Here is a 25,093-nt window from a genome sequence, read left to right as displayed (position 1 = left end):
CCAATACTTTTTCTTTAATGCAGTATTGTACTCGGGTATTTTTGTATAGTAAAAAGTAATTACAACTGACGTCAGAATATCTCCTAATATCAAGTGCACATGGCCTCAAAATGTCCAAGATATTTGTCAGATTTCAAGTTTACGCTACAGAATGTGGATTTTTCTAGTAATTCTTTACTGTTAATTTAATATAGTAGATAATCAGAGTAAATGCCTTTGATACACACAGTACTATAGGCCTGTAAATAATTACCCAGTAGTCCAATTTATATAACAATGATCTTATGAAACTCCAAAGTGCTTTTCTTATTGATCATAATGTCTCCAATTTTAATGCCTTTCATAATTGAAGAACTTAAAACTAAAACGTCAACAAATCCATTATATGACTGTACCATAAATGTCGACTTAACATTTTATCATTATTCATACACAATGCTATATTAATAAATGATAAACCAGTAATATCTGAAAACTCTCGATCAATATCATATACGTCATTACCTTCTAGTGACAGCGATAATAAGTCCATCACTCACAACACACTGGTTGGCTGATGGTCCTGTGGTAAAATAAGTTTTCTTGACAATAGATATACAAAATTGGAATAAGTTATTGTCGTGTGTTGTAAAGGACAGTGCAGTACAGGTTAACATAGAGTAAACGTTAATGAAACGCTTAGATAAGTACTTTAAAGCAAGCAAGCATCATTACATAAGGGCTTTTTCGCTTATCATTTGCCCGATCGTCCGGTATGCGATATGACACGATATTAAATTTCTCCAGTAAAATACGCTTTTTATATTTCAAGAAAACAGCAAAATCAATCGCCATTCGCAATAATAATATAACTACATTGCACTAATTTCAACTAAGCCTAAATAACCACACTAACTCCACCCCAGACCGAGTATTGAACAGAAATAACACCAGAATATCCAGCTACAACGGTGACCTAAAAAGAGACCACCTCAGTGAACAATCTCCACACCGACCATTACCCTCACACCACCTACCGCACTCCCTCCCACAAATTGTCGACATCGTCTCTGTTCCACATTGACCTCCCACTCTCACCCATCCTGTGGCGCGGTACATGATACGGGTCAAGGGCGTAGAAGCCTGAAGAATCAGTGGTTTATGTCATCAAGTTATTGGAAGCTCCAACAACTCCCTGAATTCGAATTCGCAACTTTCGACTTACAACGGTTCCTACTTTACTGCTATGTGACCAGGGACTAATGGGGGCTAGGAAGTATGTCCAAACAACTTCCACCGGCCCGGGAATCGAACCCGTGACATCTCGCTTGCGAGTCAAGAACGGTACCGCTTCTACCACCCTTAACTCACGAGACATAAAGGCATAAAGGCAAGCATGAACTTAGCATGCTTCCCTGTTGGGCGCTGTAAACGCTTCTGCGCTTCACCTTACACAAGGATGTAGGGGAGTGCCCCCCTCCCCCCCACCAAAAAAAAAAATGATACGGGTAGCCCATTAACACTTGGCATATTTATCTTAGTATTTTTTCGACCGAAATATTCTTTTCTCTTGGAATTGTAATTTAAAGGGTTTAGCTAATTAAGTACTTCCAGAATAACACAAAAACACCAACATCGCACCTCAGATACCCTTAGTTAGCGAGTAATTAGCATTGAAATAATATAATAAAAAATTTCCAAGGATCATTACAACCACTACTTACCCCGCAATCGAATCGTAGACCATAGATTCAGAAATGACCGAGACGGTAAGCCTTATGTCTTAAGTTAGGTTACAGAATATATTGAGGAGGCACCTTTTATATTAACTTCCGTCCAATGAGGTTTCTTGGTATTATGCCATATAGTTACGGGGTTAGTTAATTAGTCGAAACCTAATTATGTACTCTCTAAAGCAAAGCATTAATAATATTAGTAAAGCCAAGAGACCATTAACAAGGAGTATATTGGTTTTAATGTAATGTATTCTAACAGGTCATTCACGTAAAGGGGAAATAACACCTATTGATGACACTTTCCAGGTGACAAAGAAAAACTCCCTTTTTTTTAACACTTGTCATCCTATTTGGACTCATGAATCTATTATTAGAGTTTGGTATACGAGTTTTAGGAGTTCTGTAATTAATGTTGATTGTTTTCATTGTTTGGGATTCATTGATAACTGACTCGGCTATATATGATATCAAATTAATGTGTTTCATTCTCTTTATCATTTTAAACCGAGACCATAATGCGGGTCTCTCTCTCTCTCTCTCTCTCTCTCTCTCTCTCTCTCTCTCTCTTTTCTCTATATACATTTCTGCCTATCTGTCTTTCTCTCTCTCTATCTCTTTCTCACTTATGAACTTAACTTCTAATCTCTTAACTCTACAGTAAATGAGACAGGGACTTAAGATATAACACCCGACAATGAATTGGGGCCAAAACTCCACACTAAACACAGCACCACATAGGAGTGATACCAGACTAGAAATAATGATTCACACAACACTGTACAATACTTAAGGTTTCTGTAGGGATCTCTGTTAATACTCGGTTGATTGCTCAGGTCCACCAAACACGAGTTCACAAGCGACCACTGGTAGGGCTCCATACGCACGTCCTGGGAAATTCAGGTACAAACCGACTCGAGGTGTACCAAGCTTGTGGATAGTTTGGTTTGTTGAGGAAGACCAACTCTCAAGGACCGAAGTGGCTGGCTCGTCCTTACAAGCACCTTCCTGTAACACGGTTTAATAAATGAATGTCTAAGATCGTGGCATTATATGGAAGGAGAAAAGAGAGATAACGACAGACAGACAGACAGACAGATAAATGTATCAGCTGGAGAAGAAAAGTGACAGAGATAGGGAGAGAGAAATGAGGTGTGTGTGTGTGTGTGTGGTAAGAGAGAGAGAGAGAGAGAGAGAGAGAGAGAGAGAGAGACGACGTTTGCAGGAGTGAATCGTCTTCTAGGTAAACAACTCCGCCTTTATGGAGGATTAATTAGAGGGATAAAGCGATGTATGTATGTATGTATGTATGTATGTATGTATGTATGTATGTAAAAAGCAAAGAAAAACATAGTCAAGACGTTCACTCCTACATGTACCCTAACTCAAATAGCGACACACACGTAAACACACTAACACGTCCGCAACAAACACACAACCCCCTTCCCTTAACCCCCTTAACCCCTCCCCCCTACTCTACCCTCCTGACTCCCTCCCAAAATATTTCAAGAGATGTTATTCAAGCATCGCAAAAATCCTAACATTTACTTGACCCACTTTTCACCGGATCCCAGCGAGGTTGTGGAAGGTAAGGCCGACGAATGCACTTTACCTCCTGACTGCTGTAAACACGTCGTCTCTCGCCTCTTCTCCTCAATATGAAGACGAAGGTGCTGTAAATTTTCAAGGAGGAACTCGAGAGATACCCAGGAGAATGGCGGGTTGGGGGAAAGACTTATGATATGAAAATTAAGATGAAAAAAGATTAAAAGTTAGGAAAATATTAATAATAATAATAATAAAGGGAACTCAGAAAAAATACTAAAGAACAGTCAGGTGGTTATTGAAAAATTATTAAAGTCGAATGTAAGGAAATTTAGAAGAAAAAAATCTAGTCCAATACACACAACTTCCTGTTCCAACATGAGATAAAAAGTGTATAAAAAATATGTAAAATTTGAGAAAAATGCAGTCTTTTTTTTTTGCAGGGGGATGTATTTTTGGCCTGGTTTCCTGGACGAATTTTACACTTTTTAAACGATGTCTCCTCCTGTTCTATCTCACTATATCAGTCCTACACTTTTGACAGTCCTTGACGCTGGAGGAGTAACAATGGGTAAAAATTTCTGAATGAATCTTGTTTGTGTGTGTGTGTGTGTGTGTGTGTGTGTGTGTGTGTGTGTGTTTTGTGTCCGAGTATGAATATATTTGACAATATATGCTGTACGTACTACAACTTATGGGTCGTCATAGAAATATATCCAAGCTAACTTTCCTCATCTAGGTTATAATATTTTACAACCTGTTATATCCATCTAACATAATAAAAAATTGAAATGTGGTGGATGACTCACAGGGATCCGCCATCCACCTCATTGACTTTACACATTAGAACATAATTATGCCTTGTGACGTTACCCATATAATCAAAGACTGGTTAGAGCTATCGCGGTGCTACAGAGAGTAACCACTGGTTCGTTATTATTAAGCTCTACGAAAATAATTACGGAAAAAAAAAGCAAGTTAATGTTATTCACTTTTCTGTGCGTGAGTTAGTACAGTTGGAGATGACAAGGAAGTTCACGTCACTTCCTTAGCAACCAAGTCCGCCATACTGCCGAAGGGCAAACAAACAGCTGCGTCGGTTACACTCCAGTAACTGTGTATCTGCTTGACCTCTGATCGTCTTCCTCCCGCCTTAATTGGACGACTTCCAAGACGTAAACGGTTTAGCCTTGATATTCATGTTACTATTTCAACAATAAAAGCCGGATATGAGCATCCGCCACGTCCTGATACCAGACTAAGCATCACCGGCCGAATAGATGAGACTATGACCTATCCGGAGTAGATTCACTACTTCATGAGCTGCTCAATACCTTCACTCACACTATAGCTTACAAGTTTATCCGGTTGCCTTACGTTACAAACTACTTAATGCTTTTACTGTAATCTCCTGGTTCACGCAGTGTATAGGAGGCATCTGGTGTGGCTCTGAGTTATGAAACGGTGTTGCATTAATACACTGCGAGCACAATAGACAGCACCAGAACACGTAAGCTGCCACTATACATGTTGTGTGTGTGTGTGTGTGTGTGTGGTAAGAATATATACAAGAGTTTCACATCATATAAGTCTTTGTGAATGTGTGTCGTGTACATGTAAGTCTGTACTCTTAATTGTGGTGTTTTTGTGTATATGCGTGTATATGGGTGTGGATGCTTGTGTGCGATTGTGTTTACCAAAGGAAATAATTACTTAAGGGGTTGTATTTTATGACTCATTATCCTCTGCTATTCCCTCAAGCTCTGCCATAATCGACTCTTCATCATAATTAACTTCCATTATTCACTACAAGTAATGATCTATTGATTATAAGTGAAAATATTATTTATTCTGAATTATTACAATGTGTCTGTACAACAAATTATTGCAGATTATCACTCAGCATTCTGACGCCAAGCCTCAAATTTAATAGTACATAATTGGTCAAATTATACTTGATGTGAGTCATTGGGAATTCCTTACAACTAGAAATTATACTAAAAATATGAATCAAGGTTTAATGATGTAATTAAGAGTAATTATAAGACTCGAAACATGCAGTCGTTGAGAGAGAGTGAGAGAAAGAGAGAGAGAGAGAGAGAGAGAGAGAGAGAGAGAGAGAGAGAGAGAGAGAGAGTAAGTAAGTTATAGGATCCTCCAATGGGAAAATTGTCTTTATCGACATTCTATAACTATACTCGGAACTAAGTACTTGCTGATGACCCTTTAAATCCGTCTCAACGTCTAGTGTGGTCGAAATATCCTTTAGCTACAACCCCCATCCTTAAGTATCATAACTCCCTTCTATAAAAAAAGTAATAGCTTTTAATATTTCCAACCTTAAATGTAATCCAGGTGTAATATCTTCCTTAAATATAATAACCCCCCTTAAAATATAACTACACCCCTGTAAATACCTCAAATATAATAATCCTTTAAACGTTACCTTTTAGGGATATATTACATTAAAGTAACTCATTAAACTGTAGTAACCACCATAAGTAATATGTTCTTTATTAGTTATATTTCCCTTAGTAACTATATCTCCCTATAATGTACAGTACAAACTCCCTTAAATTTAACACCAACTTTGAAAATATAGTGATTTTTATTATAAATGGCAAATGTAATAAAATATGAACTTACAATTACAACCTAACTATTTCTCAAACTTGGACAAATTACGATACAGTATTCACTAACTAACAACTAACTAATTTAAGTTAAGAGGAAAACATACAGAGCACAAGCCAATAATTATGACACCGTCAGCTCTTCCTAACAAGTTATATATAATTCTGATGAAACTACTATCTCATAGGCTATGCTATCGAACACGGACACAAGCTACAGTAGCTTCAGTAAAGGAGTTTAAACGGAACATCGACAGGATCACGATTATAACTTGTCCGCATGTTATGGAAATGCTTTGACTTCGGCTTCTCGTTTTCGATCGGGCAACCAAACGCCGCGCATTGAAACACGCATAATCTGCTTATAGTGTTTTTTTTTTAATTGTGTTGTGTTTCGGTTTCTTAATTCCCCACTACAATAGGTCACTGGCCTCAATTATCCACAAACAACGATTATCCGCAGGAAGATTGTACATAACTTCCGCAGGTAATCAAAAGTCTTCTGAATTACACATAAGATTAATAATACATCAAAGGAAGTTATTACATTTTAGGTTGGGGTATTGTGCACTTAATGGTATGATTACGTTAGGGGAGGATCTAATCTATCTACCCGGTTGAGGGTGAAACAGGTGCTGTGTGTTCTAATTAATAATCAAGATAAATGAATCACAAGACGACAAAACATAAATTTATATATAACTTGTATTTAATTACAGTAAACGTTATTCACAGTAATAAATAGGACACTTATAACCAACAACAAAAACAACAACAACGAAAACAACAACAAAACAACAACAAAATTTTCCCCTCTCTGATTTTCACCATAAACAATATCATTAAATTATGTCAAGCAGGTATATCAGTATTTCCTCCCCTGCTATAACACACTATTTGTATCACCTCCAGAAACTGAATAAAATCTACTGTTGTTGTTTTTTAAGGTCCTTGAGCTAACAGGGTTATTGAAGCACTATTCATTCATTAACTTCAACGAGGTATAATTGATAAAGGTGTTTGTGTGTGTTGGTGTATTCATGAAAGACAAACGTTGAGTCATAGTGTTGGTGAGGGAGTAACCTGAGTGGGACTAATGACTGGAGCGATACATTGAACACAACGGTCAACGGGAACAAGAATTAGTTGGAAAATTAACAAAAATAATAAGAAAAAAAAATCTCCATATATCACAGTTGACGGGTGTGGAAATTAAAGTCATTAAGGACTAATATATTGAACTGGTAATTAGCAGAACACCACGGATAATGGTCGTTAAGGAAGAGGGTTGGGGAGAGAGAGAGACGTGTTACTGATTACTACACAAATATTATTATAATTTGTCGAATGTGTGTTATGTGTACAGTAGGTGCAGGTGTAGGTGCAGGTGTAGGTGCAGGTGTAGATGTTCGTGTTGGTTCTCTTTGAAGATGATTTGTAATCGGGGTTTCAATACTTATGACTATTGTTTAAGTTATCTTTAAGTGGTTATTAAAATGTGTAATTCCCCCAAAAGTAATAATTAATGTAAGATGAAGAATTTACAGAGTTGGATTTCGCTTAGTTTCTGGTAAGATTAGGTTAGGTTATGCTGGGTTAAATTATGTTAGATTAGATCATACATTCAGGACGTGTATAATTATCAAGTCATGAAGGTCAGGTCTACAGGTGTTAGTAAGTATAAGGACAATAATTCACTTCAATTTGATACCGATTACCAGTCTTATATAGATGTAAAAAACAAAAACAAAAAACCACGTACGATACAAGTTTTATCATACAGTGTTTATTATACCCTATTAACACGCCAGGTGACCAGGTGTTAATTACCTTTCCATAAATATTTTGTTAATGAGAACAGTTTATTTAAGAGGGAATATTTTTTATGACGTTCAGGAGTTTCTAATAATGAATAGATACGTAAATAGTCCATAGATAAAACACAAAGTTTATATCCGTCCTGTCATAGTGAAAGGCAATGACATGTTTAACATCAGACACTAATTACCATCATACATTCACTTATAAGATTATATTAACGATAGCCATAACAATATCATTAATAAAGCCAATAAGCTTATTCATGTTACTATAATACTATTAATAATAATAATGATTTCAATAATTATACTCCTCACTATTAAGCTCTAATAATATATATCTGCAAATCACTCACTTATATGGCCAAAAATACTCGAATATATTTCTTTATAGAATTTTCGAGGTGGTCAGAGATGGAGACGATGTGTTTTTAATTAAGAGTACCCGCGGCTGACTGGTGGGCAAATTAGAGTAGGTCTGGGATCATAGGGAACGACTGATTACGGAAACACCACAAGAAAATGGTCTTTACCACAGCGGGTGTGTGTGTGTGGATGAGCATGGGTAGATGTGTGTGCGCGCGCGCGCGCGCGCGTGTGTGTGTGTGTGTGTGTGTGTGTGTGTGTATAGATAAGCGTGGGTGGCTATGTGTGTGTGTGAGTGTGTATGTGCTTGCAGATGAGCGTGGATAGATGTGTGTGTGTGGGTAGATGTGTGTGTGTGGGTAGATGTGTGTGTGTGGGTAGATGTGTGTGTGTGGGTAGATGTGTGTGTGTGGGTGTGCGTGGGTGTCAGCTTGTCTACTTGTCTCCCTGTCTGCGCGTGTGTGAGGGAGGGAGTTTACTAGGTCAGCTGTACAGTACACAAGTTTTAACAGCGTGCATATCACATGCACCTTTTGGATTACGAAGAACACCTGAAGAGTTAGGTGTTTTAATAGATTACCTGCTTGTCCTTACAGGTAATGTATTCCCAAATATCAATAAGAATAGAGTTTACGGTGAAGAAATGCATTCAGAAGTAGTTTCATCGTTGAATCTTTACCCTACTCGTTATTTCAAGAACAGCATAAGTTATTTGGAAAAAGAACAAGACAAAATAACCTAATGAACAGGTGGTGTAAATTTCAGATCTTAATCGTACAAAAATTCCGTAAGTGGCAACTATGCGTGACCGGAGTTTCCAGAGAGGAGAGAATTCCTCGCCAAGTCGACAGTTGTGAAGCGACCACCGCGGCGGAAGGGTGTACCAGCTGCTGTGCCAGGTGGCCGCGAGTGATGTGCATGCGTGTGTACCGTAGCGGGTGTATGTGCTTGCGTGTGTGTGCGTAATTTGACACGACTTAATATAGAGGAGAATGTGAATACAAGTGAATAATGCCTAAAAATTCATCTTACTTTTCACTAATGAACTTAGAAATGTACTTATGTGTGGAGTCAAAGGAATAACCCCGTTCATGCATGATGTTTGTTTTAGAACTTAGAACTGGAGTCTTTCTCTTTGAAGACTACGGAATAAATCTCTTAACTGTTCACTGAGAATTACTAATATCCAGCACACATTATATACATGAAGGCGAGGCTGGCAAGAGACACACGCCTTGTGATCAAGTCTCCACACCTGGTCAGATCAATAGCTATAAAACTTAGTGTTATTTTAATGCCTACTAAAAATACTTAACGCGTCTCTTATGATTCCAGCGGTGTTGAGTTTCTGAAGGATGAACTATACCAGAGGTTAAACAATAAACAAGTTGATTATCAATAATTAAGCAAATAATTATCCCCCATTACGTCATTAATGAGGGTGACCAAGCAAATTGTGCCTTCACGTGTCTGAAGGTTAATGGATGCATAAAGGTAAAAGGATTAAAAAAAATATATATATACCATCAAAGACAAAAACAGCAACACAAACTTTACGTATTTACTTCACAATGTCAATGAACTTTGCCAGGATGTGTTAGAGAGTTAATGAAGAATTTGCGGTGGAGTCGGTGGGAAGAGGGGCGTGTTGTTTAGTTCGTTCGTTTGTTGTTCCGGTGACCACAACACAACACATCACCACAACAACGTTATCTCCTGCCCAGGGTGAGTGAGGGTATATTACTGTCATCATTTTGTCTGTCGGTCTAACTGGCAGGTCCTGTATAATGAGTCTCCATCGGGAAAATTACGAGTTTATAAATTGACACTAATTACCAGGGATAAATATAGCTTTTGTGAAACTTATTCCTGTGTGTGTGTCTGTCTGTGTGTGTGTATATTTGTGTGTGTATGTGTGTGTGTCCATGTGTGTGTGTATAAGATGTGAGTGTGTGTATGAATATGTGAATATCCGTGTATGTGAGTGTTTGTCCTTGTATGTCCGTGTATATGTGTGAATATCCGTTTATGTGTGTGAGCGTGTACGTCCATATATGTGTGTGTGTATATAAGAACATAAGAACATATGTTCATGTATGTGTGTGTGTGTATGTCCCTGTATGTATGTGAGTGTATGTGTGTGTGTACCGGCGTGTGTGTAGGTGTTTATTTACGGTTTTGTGGTGTATAATGGATCATTTAGTATTTTACGACAGTTGTTTATGGCGATTTTTTTTTCATTGTTGCTATATTTTTACTCACAAGTATACAAATGTTTGTTTATTTAGAATATTAAGAAAATTTATTTAGTCTGACAGAGAAGAATGTCCATAGGGTGTTATTTACTTTCCTTTTCTGTATTTTGTTTCATTATGTATTTGTTAACTTTGTAGAACTGTATTGACTTTGTTGTCTCTGTAGTGCAAGTTTATATATATATTAGTTATTAGGTATTTTGTGAAGCATCGAAGGATTTGTTTTTATCTCGTTGAAGATAGAGTCTGTTTATTTTAGATCGTTCAGCATAAATAATGGGAAGGTATATTATCTGGAGCTTTACCCAGACTTGTTTCCAGTGGGCTCTCCTCCTACCTGTCCCCTCCTCCTCACCCCTCTCTTACTCTTCCCTCCTCCTCACCCCTCCCTCACTCTTCCCTCCTAATCATTCCTCCCTCACTCTTCCCTCCTCTTCCTCACCCCTCTCTCACTCTCCCCTCCTCATCATTCCTCTCTCACTCTCCCCTCCTCATTTCTCTCTCACTCTCTCTCATTCCTCCTCTCCCCTCCTCCTCATTCCTCTCTCACTCCCCTCCTCCTCATTCCTCACTCTCCTCCTAATCATTCCTCCGTCACTCTTCCCTCCTCCTCACTCACCCCTTCCTCACTCTTCCTTCCTTCCCAACTCCCACCTTCCTCAGTCTCCCCATCCCTTCCCCACTCTCCCCAACTCCTCCCCACCCCTTCCCCACTCTCCCCAACTCCTCCCCACCCCGACTCTGACTCTACTAAAGCTTGGTCTGCCCGCAAACTTCCCCCAGGTGACTTCCTTATCACCCAAGCTGTTGTTGTTGGTATCCTGCACTGTTTACGTACCAGGTAGTACAGGTGACGTCAGTGTTATCTTGAAGAACTCCTCAGGTCCCGTACTGAAGCAGTCATATGTGTTTTTATAATAATGGTCCCTCGAGGTTACATATTTACCTGAATGGATAGTATTGTGTGTGTGTGTGTGTGTGTGTGTGTGTTTATGTGTGTTTGTTTTGTTCTCTAGAAGTGAAAAATAAAACAATGAACTTTGCTATTTTAAACTCTAGAAATTTAAAGAACAAAAAACTTAAGTGTTATCCTGACCGAACATTTGTCAATACGTGTTCTAGAAAACTAACGAGTGCTATTACTGTCAAACACTGTCGTAAAGTTTGTAAAATACTAGAGCATTACTTTTGATTATATTTTTTAAAGTATAAATTCTCTATATATACGATTCTTAGGTGTTCTTAAATAATGAGTTCAGCATATCTAAACAAATACTTATACTTTAATCAACCAGCATTATGTACTAGCATACTTTTTTTCACCTTTATACTTGAATAATTACGCTCAAGTATATATCATTATACTGTAAGGCAATCTATTATACTAAAATATATTCTATCATATCCAACATACTCTATTATAATGTTATATTCTAGTACATTCTAATACACTCTAGATATAAATAGACTTAGGAGAGTATAACTTAATATAACGAATAACATGTGTACCTATGTATGTATGTATGTATGTATGTATGTATGTATGCATGTATGTATGTATTCATTGATGTCTTCCCAGTGTATTTATTTGACTATGTGTTTCTTGAGGGCTATCGGGAACAAAGATACCAGCAGGTAAATTCCCCCTTCTCTTCCCCTCCTCCTCCTCCTCCTCCTTTCCCCTATTCTCCCCTCTTCCTCCTTTCCCGTCTTCTCTCTCTCCTCCACCCCACCCCCCCCCCATACAGTACAAGGGGATATGTAGCTCATTCAGTAACCCCCTCCCCTTTCCTTCCCAAGACAGACACGTAGGCAGACAGCATGCATTCCAAAGTCTCTCATCCGGGAAAGCAGGGAATAATAAGCATGTCCTTAGGATGTCCTCTATAACCGCGTGTCCTCGGGATGTTCTATAAAATTACGTGTCCTTTCTCTTTCCCACCATCTTCCTCAAGTCATCTAAAGTAACAAAAACCTTGAACTTAAAATGTATGTCTGTCACGGAGGCTAAACGATGGTAGAATTTAGCGATGGGGAAATATGTGTAATAGACGTCAGGAAGAATAAATTTACATAATAAGTTTGTATATCATAAAGCAAATTGTGAAGGACAAGGATGAAAAATGTTTGTTTTCTTTCTAAACAAACTTTCGCAATTTATTTAAACCCCGAGAAAATTTTTATCCCGGGATAGTTTGTATTGTTTGAGTACTACAGAGTTAGAAAAATATGATACTATTCAACATACTATGAATTAGATACAGTGATAATTGCATAACGATAGAGTACTGACTAATAATAATAATACTCGTAATAATAATAATAATAATAATAATAGTCACTTCTGGCCTTATGTTACCTTGACGTCTTAAATCACCTCACCTACCACTATTCCCACGACGATGATTCACAGGGGCTCAAGGATCATACTTGGGTAGGTCTTGACTGTTTCTTGGATTCACGCTCTCTACCTAACATTTCCTGTGAGCCCTCCCTTCTTCCTTCTCCTCCTCCTGTCAACTTTCCCTCTTGCTCTTCCTCCTCCTGTGAACCATCCCTCTTCTTCCTCCTTTTGTGAACCCTACTTCCTCCTCTTGTGAACTTTCCCTCTTACTCTTCCTCCTGTGAATCCTCCTTCTTCCTGCTCCTCCTCCTGTGAACCCTCCTCCTTTCTTCTCCTCCTCCTGTGAACCCTCCCTTCCTCCTCCCCCTCTTCCTGTGAACCCTCCCTTCTTCCTGCTACTCCTCCTGTGAACCCTCCCTCTTACTCTTCCTCCTGTGAACTCTCCTTCTTCCTGCTCCTCCTCCTGTGAACCCTCCTCCTTCCTGCTCCTCCTCCTGCGACCCTCCTTCCTTCTCCTGTGAACCCTCCCTCTTACTCTTCCTCCTCATGTGAACCCTCCCTTCTTTCTGCTCCTCCTCCTGTGAACCCTCCTCCTTCCTGCTCCTCCTCCTGCGACCCCCTTTCCTTCTCCTCCTCCTGTGAACCCTCCCTCTTACTCTTCCTCCTCCTGTGAACCCTTCTTCTTACTCTTCCTCCTCCTGTGAGCCCTCCTCCTTCCCCCTGCTCTCGGCCACCATCCCCAGGAGTCACCCAGTATGTGTAGAGTGTGAACCGCTGCAACCAGACAAAGGATCTTAACCCAAGACGATTTTACATTGCGTAATATTTCCGCTAAGTTGAGTATTGCCATTGTCGGTTTTCCGCTGAGATGCTCTGAGGCGGCGATGCATTTTTTCGCTAAGATATCACCGCTTCCTTTTTTTTTCTTCTCCAGCTCAGTTGATAACGATATTGAGGTAATATCTGGGCTCAGCTGTGTCTAGATAGCACGAAAGTTAATGACATGTTTTTGACAGGTTGGAGATTCTGTCTATTTCCACTTTAGTTCATAAGAGTGATGGTGATTTTATTTTATTGTGGTCGTATTGTATTTCCATAGTGTGTGTGTGTGTATGTGTGTGTGTGTGTGTGTGCGCGTGTGTGTGTGTGTATGTGTGTGTGTGTGTGTGTGTGTGTGTGCGCGCGCGTGTGTGTGTTAATAACGTAAATGACGGAAGACTTCAACACAATAATTACGAAGATATAATACTGACATAATACTATAAAGCATAAATGTATTATATTGCATGGATCCATTTGCACTGTTATTATGCCCTAACGTGTGCAGGTTGCGAGGTGTTGCAGTTGCACTTCCGCTAAGATACGACGAGATAAGATAAGATTTACGGTCGGTGAAGAAGGCAGCATCAATGGCAAATTTCCGTCTGGGTGCGAGGGAATGATGTCGCGTTTCCGCTAAAGTGAGCGGTGATAATGTTCCATTTTCGCTAAAGTAAGCAGCGATGATGTAGCATTTCCGCTAAAACGAGCGCCGCTGTTAAGCTCCCGGATTAGCTACTGCAAGGTGAGGGAGAGAGGGATGGAAAGGAGGAAAGAGAAAGAGAGAGAGACTGGGCTGTATGAATTGGGGTGGAAAGGGGTATATTGAGAGGAAACAAGGAAAGAGAGAAATAGAGTAGTAGAGTATAAATCTCACGCTATTACAATAGTGTTACACAAGGGTCTACTCACTCTCCATATTTCCAAACTTATCTTTGATAATCTATCGACAGTGTAAGTGTGAGAGAGTTGTGCAACGGGTTGGAAGAGATATATGAGAGACAGATTGGGACAGTCAACCATGTGCAAGGGACTAAGAGAGAGAGAGAGAGAGAGAGAGAGAGAGAGAGAGAGAGAGAGAGAATTACGACAACACAACTCTGAAAGGTTTACTGTTTCTCGTCAACCCTGAAGCTCCTCACAGCTACACACAACACATTACCCAGATACCAAGTTTATAAGGCGTTTTCTCAGTGTCAAGAAGAAGCCCGCACACAGCACCTCTGAGTTACCCAACACATTTTCCCTTGTTAGTCGTAGATGCCAGTTCCTTAATTCTTGAGGTCTCATACGTAAATAGTCTTTCCGCGTAATTTGGCAATGACATAATGTATCTAATTTGTATAGTCTCATTGTAATCTTGACGCAATTTTGTATTCGTTTCTGTTCTTTTGGGAGAATATTTTAAGTGGGAATGTTTGAGAATTCTTGTTCACTGAAAATATTAAATAAGCAAATACATGGATTATTATTATTATTATTAAAAACATTAGCAGTAGTTGCAGTAATGAAGATGGGGGTAATGCACAGTGGTATGATCTTATTGTTGATATCTTTCAATGTCATACTCCTTCTGATCACTCACATATATCACAACATGTAGTCAAAATAGGTTACAATTATCATATCTGAATATAAAAAAATGTGGTAAATATTTTCGTGATAACTTTAGAACCTTCATCCAACGTTATGAATATCTATATATTATAATATTAGCAACTATGATTTTATTTTACTTTCAATATTCTCATCATCAATACCAAAATATTTCATGTAATACTTATGAATATTTTTTACTAATATTTTTGGGGGCAAACAGAAACGTTTTCCTTTACCGATGGTTATGTAAATATTTCCATTTTTTGTTTAAGTTTGCTGTGAAAATTGAAAATTTTGCCAATACTTACGCAAGTGGTGAGTGCGTGTGTGTGTGTGACTGTGTGTGTGTGTGTGTGTGTGTGAGAGAGAGAGAGAGAGACGCACTACCGGCCATCACAGAGTACACAGCTGTATCTGACAGGGACAAGGGTTGTACACACACGCTTCCCTCCACCACGACTCCAGTACATTGAATCTGTATTATTGACCAGGATTTGGAGACATGAAGGTGTATAGGTTACTGTTGCAAAGACACATTCTGGTGAAGATATAACTGGTGAATGGTGCTAAACTACTACTGCTACTACTACTATTCTACCATTACTACTACTACTACCACTCGTGCTTCTGCTATATTACAATTATTACACTGCTACTACAACTACTGCAACTAATTACCTCGATATAATCATAATTCCTCGTCAGTTTTCATGACCTTTAGTCACACACAATTAACATAAACTAACAAACAACTGGAACGAATTTCTATGTCTTACTAAATACACGTAACAAATTTCAAGGCACTCTTTAAGATATGTCATATTCAAATTTACGACATTTTTAACAGTATGATTTTCTCTCGTAAGTTATCCAATTTTTTTTTTTAATTTCTTGTAATAATGAAAAATGTCTTAATATAGGAGATAGTTAAGAATCTCACTATGGTCCTTTGTTATGGGATAGTGTATATTTTTTGCACGTTTTAAGAATTCCTACAAATATTATTATGTTGCTTAAGAAGATTAGTCTCATTATTCTTCGTTATTATCAACGTTATTGCTCATTTTCGTTCATAAATCTGACAATTATTTCCGTAAAGAGAAGGTTTAGTCACGAAGTTGAGGGGTGATGATATGACAAAGGGTGGTTTTAAAACAAAGGGGTCATAACAAAGGGGTGGTGTTAAAACAAAGGGGTCATAACAAAGGGGTGGTGTTAAACAAGGGGGGTTATAATAAAGGGGTGGTGTTAAACAAAGGGGGTTATAATAAAGGGGTGGTGTTAAACAAAGGGGGTTATAATAAAGGGGTGGTGTTAAACAAAGGGGGTTATAATAAAGGGGTGATGTAAAACAAAGGGGTGGCCGCCTGGTTAAGAGAGATAGGCAGACAGACAGACCGGCTGATAAATAAGGGCGAAAGTGAATAAGCAACAAATGGTATAACAGAAAAGTGGAGAAAATCGTAAACAAAGGAGAAATAAGTAAAGGGAAAACACATGGCGGACAACATAGTGTAAATGAGAGAAGGAGAAAGAAGGAAAAAAATAAATGACAAAATAGCAAGAAAGTGTAGAAATAAATAAACGAGATTGCAAGAGAGAGAGAGAGAGAGAGAGAGAGAGAGAGAGAGAAAGAGAGAGAGAGAGAGAGAGACATACACACATACAGAGGCAGAATGACAGACAGACAAAACGATTCCTCTCTTTCACTTTAAAATTAAAAGAAAAAAAAACAAGTATCCTGGACCTAAAGAAAATGAACTAAATTTCTCCCCCAAATAGAAATAAAGTTCCACCACCCACCAACATCTTCAGAGTCTACTGTCAGAGAGAAGAGTGGGTTTGTCAGGTTCGTCTGATAATAACAACCCCTCTCTTAAAAGTCGCCCGGATTTTCTTTCTTTACAATTTTATAATATTTATCATTTTTTTCTTTTCTTTTGCCACTATTTTTGGTTTGTTTTTCTGATCATCTTTTTATTATGTTATCGTCACTTTTGGGAGAGTCAAACTTTTCTCTTTGGCTCCCATTTGCCCTTTGCCCTGTGATAACACCTTTGCCTTGCGCTCACCCGTTTGCCTTGTGCTCACCCCTTTGCCTTGTCCTCAACCCTTTGCCTTGTCCTCAACCCTTTGCTCTTTGTCCACACCTTTACTGTGCGATTTCTCAAAGCGTAGACGCAAATTAGAGTCAGGAAATATCATTAAATGTCTTCAAGGAGTTGGCCCCCACCCCACCCCGGCTTTCCTTCGTGTCTTGTATCAAGCACTTAACAGAGACACTGACAAGTGGGGCCGACACGAGCCTCAGGTGACACAGGTGACCTTCACGGTGGAGGTCATGTCAAGTAACCGTAGTAATCCAATTTTAATGTCTGAAATTAGGCTTATATCCCCGACCACATCCGGACTGTCGGTTGTAAGAGGTTCAAGTGTTTCAATTGTCAACAACATTAGGACTCTTAGCCGTGATGAGATCAAGATTGTTTATTGTATCACGATTAGGACCTTCTGTTGTAATGGAATTTGGACTTTTGGCAGTAACTACGTCTGAACATATGGTTGTAACGAGGTACAAGTACTTAACTGTAACAAAGTAGATGTACTTCGCTGTAACAGGGTACAAATACTCAGCTGTAGCAAGTTTTATCACGTCACTGTCCCTGGTAAATACCATTGGATATTAAACTTTGTGACAGTGACAAGCTCAGTGAGTGATGACCTTCTCTTTGTCTCTCTTTCTCTCGGTGATGTCTCTCTACTGTGTGAAGATACTTTTATTCTCATGATTCTTCTTTTTATTGACGTCTTCTCCCCTTTATCTTTCTACTGTCGGTATTTGATTTCATATTTTAATCTTCCTTCATCTTTCACTCTTTTCATTCTTATTGTACTTTCATATTCTTATTCGTATTTCTTTCTCTCATTCTTTCTTCTTCTCTCTTCTCTCTCTCCTTCTGAATCCTCATCTCTCATTTTTTTCGGTCGCTTTTCCTCGGTTTTGGGTAATTCAGACATGACGCGCCACAAAGTTTCTCTACTAACACAGAAACGTCAACAGAATTAAAAACTGTCATTCTGTTGATGTTGCAGAAGTCTAAAGGTAAAACAAAAAAATTATATATGCAATGTTGGGAGATGTAATTCTTTAGTTCAATTTTATGGAAATTTTGGAAGGGTGGAAGTGAGACGAAATTAATTTACTCCCCAAAAAATAATATCGGTGTTTTTAGTAATTGTTTATTTTAACATATTATTATAAAAAAATTACCTATGCTAAAAAAATATTCCGAGTTATTGGAACGAAATTAGTAGAGTGAGAGACAGAAAGACAGACAGGCAGACAGATTCGCTCTAATAGGTCGAGCTTCCTCCTGTCTCGTTCTTTGTCAGGTCGTGTTTTTTCTCTGTTTTCTTCACCATTTCGATTTATTCTTGATTATTATAACAAAGATGATAATTTCCTGTCTAACTTGTTCATATTTTTTTATTTATGTTGAATGATGTTATTTGTGTTCTTATTATCATTAGTGTAATTACAGTACATTAAGAATTATTTATTGGAATTTTTAATCATACTGTTTTAATTATTATTATTATTATTATTATTATTATTATTGTTCTTATTATATTAATTATTATTGTACTTCTCTCTCTTTCCTATTTATACATATATGCTCCTGTTCAAGCAAAGTCATTTCATAATAACTTAAGACCTACACTCCACATTCCCTCGGCTGCTACTCCGCCCTACGTCTGCAACACACGCGAGTTTTCCATTAACTGCCTCAAGTAAAACAAACCAAAGGTACAGATTCTCACAAGTTAACCTTCCCCACAAAACTACAAGTGTGAAAGCGCATTTAACTAACTCTCTTACGGTATAGAGATGGTGGCTAACATGGCATCGAAATTGAACCTAGACTCTAGTTGGGCGAGTTATATTATCCTCAGTTTAAGGCGATATACATGGTGCTAATCTCTAAGGCTCATGACTCCGGCAGGTGGTTAATGGGGGACGCTCTAGCCTGTAGCCAATGACGTGACTATGATGCTCAGGTAAGATGTGGGCAAAGAAAAACAAGTTGGGTTTTGGCTCTTGGTGAGATGAAGATATTTTAGTTGCGTAGCTTTTTTTCTTTTTTCTTTTTTAGTTTGAGTAATTGATCACATACGACTATGAGGAGAGGTTGGGAGAGGAGGTTAGGGAGGGGAAGGGGAGGAAGGACAGAGGAGGGAAGGAAGGAGAAAGATGGTAGAGGAGAAAGAAGACGAGGAGAGAGAAGGAAGAGAAGAGGAAAGAAAGGACAGAGGAGGAGAGGGAGGAAAGGGGAGGAAGGGCAAGAAAGAGGAGGTGTAGGAAGGGCGGGTAAAGGGGAGAAGATGAAAGGAAGGACAGAGAAGGGAGGGAAGGAAGGGAAGGAGAAAGAAGAGAGGTAACGAAGGGATGAGAAAGAAGGGAAAAGGGGGGGAAGTAAGGAGAGGGAGGGAAGGGAAGGAAGAAAAAGGGGCGAAAGAGAAGGAAGGGAGGAGAAAAAGCGACTAACATGTTATCCCGAGGTTCACCAAGACCCAGCGAGTCGTCCAGGTGCGATGCGTGACTTACCAAGCTGTTGCTGCTCGTGACGGCTTAGTTAGTGTCGGGCGCTGCTGGGCTCAACAGGTGTACCTCCCTTTACCTGTGTGTGTAATTAACAGCCCAACAGGTATAACGAAGGGATATTCTCCTGAGGTCAACTGATGTTACTGAATTCAATAAATATACGATTATATGTAGATACTTGAGCTTGAAGTAGAGTAGGGAGGAAGGTGACGTGTTTAGCAAGGAGTGAGAGGCTCGTAGGTGACCGTAAACTGATTATTCTACTGGATACTAGGAGTTATGGTTGTCCCTCATCTACGGGTGTAAATCCATCTCGGTGTGTACAGTGAAAGGCGTGGAAGCTGCAGCCAACACAACAACCGTACCCTTAATTATTGGACTGTGTTACCCGCGGTCGGGGAATATCTCAGGAGGACTGGACAACTCGCCAATTTCACTGGTTAACCATTACTCCTCGAACACGTTCCTATTATCGATTCCCATCCAGGTTCCCAGTTACTGTTCGGTAGACAGAGGCAACAACAATAACACAAAATAATAACTCGTGTTTCTACCCTGAACAAGAATTGATTTTTGGTCCTCTCACTTGTGTTGCGAGAATGTTAACACAGGTGACTATGACCTGTATCAACACACCTGCCCACCCCTCCCTCATCAACTCACCTCTTCTCACTAACCCAACTCACGTATATCATATTCATTCAGGAAATACATAAAACAGAAAAAATATAATTGAAAGTGGGAGATTATAGTAATCCACACCAGGAAGTACAGACCATTAGAGGATAAATACCAGTGTTTTCAAACTAGACAAAAAATTGTAGTGTTGTTGGTGGCGTCCTACCCACTTCACGTGTCTTCAGTGCAAGAGTCTCAACTATACTGTTACATTTATAGGCGGTAAAAATGTAAACCTCGCCTTACGTTTCACCTGCCGGACATATTTTTCACTTAACTTGTATACGAATTGTCTAACTTTCTCGTATATTTCTAACTTTATTTTTTGTATCTGTGGATATTATATAATTTCATTTATTTTACCTAATTGTTTTGAACTTGGAGTTGTATTAAGAAATTACTGAAGCAATTTTATTATGACTCAGAACAGTTCACGGAAGTATTTTGTCTCTGCTTTACTGCCAGCATGAACGAGATAATTGTTATGATCAGGCAGGTTAATGATGGCTGCCAGGTGAGGTAATGACTCACGTACGTCCTCACTCCCGGTGTAGACTGTGTGGGTATTATACCTGACTCATGAACCGTAAATATCCAGGTTACTAACAGTATATGACCTGACCTGACTGGTTATAGGTGACTGATCCAGTTATTGACAGTTGTGTGACCTGATCTGATTGGTTATGGGTGACTGATCCAGTTATTGACAGTTCTGTAACATGGCTTCTGATTCATGAACACTCCAGTTAATGACAATATATAATATATATATACTTATACATTAACATTACACAGTTAATGACAATAAACAGCAATTGGTCACTGATGGGAAGGTTAACTCGACGCTTCTATTGTACTTGTATGGTAAGGAAGCGAGGTTCTCCCTGGCACCTTGAGTTAACATGTGTATTTCGACTCTGCAATGGTGTTTAACTAGTGTCGATAGTCACCAAAACACATAACACACAAACCAGTTAACAGTTTCCTCACTAGCACTGGGAACCACAGCATAAAGGTTAGGTGGTGATGGTGACCTCTGCCAGCACTGAAATTTTATACTGACCAATGTGGGAAAATATTGTGGGTGTTGTGTGGTGGAAGGTCACGTAAAATTTTGTCATTGTTTATTTCACTGTACATTGTTGTTTCCAGAAGGTCTCTTTCCTGTGTGTGTGTGTGTGTAGTTTCCTTGTGTTTTTAGTCTGATTCAAAGGTAACTAAGAAAGTCCATAGATTCCTATGCTAAGAATTCCTGTATACACACACACACACACACACACACACATACACCCACACACACACACCTAAATCTAATTGAGTATTGATGTACCTTAAAAGAAAAACAAAAAACTTTAATTCTGGTTCAAAGATGATCAGCAAAGCCCTTAGATTATGGCAGAAGTTGGAGTGTTGTGATTAGGTTAGGTTAGGTACAGTAGGTCAAGAACTCATCATTTTCTGTTAACCTCACTGTAACCTCTCATCCTCTCATGAACCCTGAAAGAGGAGGAGGGAGAGGTGAGAGGAGGAGAGAGAGAGGAGGGGAGGGAGAGGGGAGGAGGAGGGAGAGGAGGAGGAGGAGGAGGGAGGAGAGGAGGAGGAGGAGGGAGAGGAGGAGGAGAGAGAGGGAGAGAGAGGAGGAGGAGGAGGAGGAGGAGGGAAATTGATGGAAGAACAAAAGGAGGTGAGAAGTAACAAGAAGAGAAAATGAGATGAAGAGGTGAGGAAAAAATAGGGGAGAGAGAGAGGAACCAATATATGAAGAAGGAAGAGATAGAGAGAAAAAAGAATTAAAGGCAGAAGTATCGTTAAAAAAAGTTGAAGAGGAAGAGGAAGGTGGAGCAAAATAATGAGAAAATTGGAGGAAAAAACGCAGTAAAAGGAAGAAACAACGAATAAATATGGAAAAAAAAAAAGTTAAAGCGAGAGGAAAAAAAACACGAACTATAAAGGTGAGATTTAATGAGAATGTGGAAATATGAGGAAAAATCATAAAAAAAAAAATCCACTGGACATTCATCTTTTCACTGCTGGTTTGGACTATCCATTCAGACGTTGAGCCATTACACAGACATTACACACCCTGACACCACTCCTCACACCCCCTGACACCACTCCTCACACCCCCTGACACCACTCCTCACACCCCCTGACACCACTCCTTACACCACCACTCACACTCCTACACCCATGTACTTGAGACTCACCACTGTTTTCAAATGACTCAACAAGTAGCGTGTGTCATTTTGCATATCTTGAATATAATTTACTTCCTTGAATGCATATTTCTATCCCCACCCAACTTTGCCTTAAAACTACAAGTCAACAACAACGCTTACAAACTACTAAGAAATCATAACTTTCATAATATTTATCCCCATCTGGCTACTGTTTTCTTATCAATATTTTTTTAATGTTTTCGGGAGTCTGTGTGATCGACCGGGCGTGTCATTTTATATTAAAGACGAGAGGTGTATTCGGATGCAGATAGCTGGAACACATGCATATGCCCCTCACCCCTCCCCCTTCCCTCACTAGATGGAATGTGACCTCCGTGACCTCGGTGAAGCGATGTGGTAAAAGGTCAAGGACAAAATAAAATATCCCTCACCTATCAATATTTTGCTTCTATATTTTGCTCCTCCCTTCCAGTCTATGTGTGACCTCTAACACGTGTCCAGCGGTTGTTCCTGGGCAGCTGCCACACAGTGTAGCCAACACCATGACGGACGATCAACACAAAAACATATTGACCTGCAATATCGACTGGAATATAAAAAAAAGATATATATATATATATATTCGTAGCTAGAACCAGGGATGCGTGAGAAATTCATACTGAAAGTTAGCAGAGAACGTAGCCTGAAGGTCGTTGCTGGTGGCTCTGGGGTTGAGAGATGATAACGCATCCGCTAGACAGTTTTTTTTTTGTGACTCACGCCGTAGGTCCGGGTTGTTGGTGAGTTTTGTTTTAGATAATCCTCTTAACTCGGGATATACTGTAACGAAGTGTTTATATAGCTCCTTTAACCAACGACACGAGGATGGAAGTCTTAAATGGTATCGATTTTGCTACTGAACTTCTGCCTTAACTTCACGTATAACCACAGATCTCTATATTGACGCAGTATTTTGTGGTGAACTTGACCTTGTTGAGATTATAAACTACGGAGAATTATCTTGGCCAAAATTATTGTTGTGTGTTGAGTGAATGCAAGTTTATATTGAAATTTATTATTATTATTATTATTATTGTCATTATTATTGTTATTATTATTATTATTATCATTATTATTGTCATTATTATTATTATTATCATTATTATTATTAATTTAAATCTTAGTAAAACAAATACATAGATGAAGACAGGTATTAGTCAGAACCTCAACATTGGAACTCTCTCTCTCTCTCTCTCTCTCTCTCTCTCTCTCTCTCTCTGTCTCTCTCTCTCTCTCTCTCTCTCTGTATTTTCCAGCAGCATCCGTACAAATGACTGATGTTATCTTATATATTCATCTTTTCTTATCTCACCTACACCATCGTCTTCCAACTACCTATCACTCACCTTCATCTCTCTCCCCATTCTCTGTTTCTTCCCATTCTCTCCTTCCCATTCTCTCCTTCCCCTTTCATTCCTTTCCCTAATATTTTCCCTCTCCTAACTCCCCAAATATTCCCTCTTCCCCATCCACACCTCAACCTTTCCCACAATTTTCCTCCCCTATCTATACTTTCCCTTCCATTTCCTCCCTATGAACTTCCTTCTATCTCCCTATTTTCTCTCCCAAAGTCTCCCATTTCCCCCCCCTCTCACTTATCTCCCTCTCTTATGTTTCTCCTTCACATATCTCTCCCTCTTTCTCCCACACGTCCTCTTATTTTCTACTATTCTCCCTCCCTACACCTCCCTTTTCTCCCCCACACCTCTTCTCCATACTCACCCATATTCCCCTAGTTTTCCCCACCACCCTCTCCTACCTTTCCCCCTCCTTCAGCCATTTGTCAACATCCATTCTCTCTTCTGTTATTTTTTCAGTCATATTTTACACCTGAGTTCTATTTGACGTTTTCTCCTGTCCCTCTGTCTCTCGCTATCTTGGTCTCTCTTTCTCTCTGTCTATCACACTTTCTCTCTCTCTCTCTCTCTCTCTCTCTCAACTACATTTTCACTCTACTTCCTTCTCCTATCTTTATCTCCTCTTCGCTACGAGGTTACCCGAAATGATTATTGTACATTAAGCCACCGAGCTTTTGAGGATATTAATGCAGCTCTGAGTCTACATTAATGACAGAAGGAAACTGATTACATTGACTCAAGTGTAAATGGGTTGGATCAGTACAGTTTGGGGATGTACTTGTATTTATATTAACGTTACGTCACTGTCCATTATATCTGCTATGATAGGTTAAGGTACCACACATTATATTTACGTTGCTAAGTTAAGGTACTACCCATTAATTATATTTGCACTTAAAGGTACCGTCATTACTTTGTTTATATAGCAATATCTCGTCACATTTAACACAGTATCATTATTATGCTTATATAGTCGTTTCTAGAGGTATGTATACCTGTAATCAATATAATCATATCGACTACATTGCATTGTACCTGGATACTTCATATACTGTATGTACGCATAGACCATGTGTATTAAGATTGTGTACACCAGGTCGCATGTACACGCACACAGCTCTTATATGCATAGTGATGGTGTG

At 39.0% G+C, this 25,093-nt stretch overlaps 1 protein-coding gene across 3 annotated transcripts in view; it reads left to right on the top strand.

Moving 5' to 3' along the window:
- The first annotated feature begins 8,928 nt into the window (after positions 1-8,928).
- LOC121854251 (chaoptin-like) overlaps positions 8,929-25,093 on the top strand; it is a 50,460-nt gene continuing 34,295 nt past the window's right edge. The window contains exons 1-2 of one of the 3 annotated variants that reach the window (XM_042348786.1): positions 8,929-8,975; positions 9,412-9,801. The gene's annotated coding sequence lies outside the window, so the exon portion shown is untranslated. Of the gene's footprint in view, positions 9,802-25,093 lie in introns of all 3 variants that reach the window. The other 2 variants (XM_042348788.1, XM_042348787.1) reach the window with 2 other exon arrangements.

This window comes from Homarus americanus, unplaced genomic scaffold (genome assembly GCF_018991925.1).
Source record: "Homarus americanus isolate GMGI-L3 unplaced genomic scaffold, GMGI_Hamer_2.0 scaffold54443, whole genome shotgun sequence".
Taxonomy (NCBI): Eukaryota; Metazoa; Arthropoda; class Malacostraca; order Decapoda; family Nephropidae; genus Homarus; species Homarus americanus.
The sequence above is the reverse complement of the archived record's forward strand: the minus strand, read 5'-3'. Positions and strand labels throughout refer to the sequence as shown.